This window comes from Phacochoerus africanus, chromosome 3 (assembly GCF_016906955.1).
Source record: "Phacochoerus africanus isolate WHEZ1 chromosome 3, ROS_Pafr_v1, whole genome shotgun sequence".
Taxonomy (NCBI): Eukaryota; Metazoa; Chordata; class Mammalia; order Artiodactyla; family Suidae; genus Phacochoerus; species Phacochoerus africanus.
The window spans coordinates 115,233,058-115,233,695 of NC_062546.1; positions in this window are offsets into that span (position 1 = coordinate 115,233,058).

Here is a 638-nt window from a genome sequence, read left to right on the forward strand (position 1 = left end):
TGTCTTTTGTCTTTTGTTGTTGTTGTTGTTGCTATTTCTTGGGCCGCTCCCGCGGCATATGGAGGTTCCCAGGCTGGGGGTCGAATAGGAGCTGTAGCCACCAGCCTACGCCAGAGCCACAGCAACACGGGATCCGAGCCGCATCTGCAACCTACACCACAGCTCACGGCAACGCCGGATCGTTAACCCACTGAGCAAGGGCAGGGACCAAACCCGCAACCTCATGGTTCCTAGTCAGGTTCGTTAACCACTGTGCCACGACGGGAACTCCCCATGATTTTCTTTTTTGTGGAAAGGTTCATTTGTGCCCTATATTAGATTCCAGATATAAGTGATATCATATGGAATTTTTCTCTTTCTGACTTGCTTCACTCAGTATGAGAGTCTCTAGATCCATCCATGTTGATGCAAATGGCATTATGTCATTCCTTTTTATGGCTGAGTAGTATTCCATTGTGTATATATACCACATCTTCCTAATCCAAGATAACATGATACTATATATAGAAAACCCTGAAGACTCAACCCAAAAACTACTTGACCTGATCAACGAATTCAGCAAAGTAGCAGGATATAAGATTAACACTCAGGAATCAGTCACATTTCTGTATACTAACAATGAAATATTAGAAAAGGAA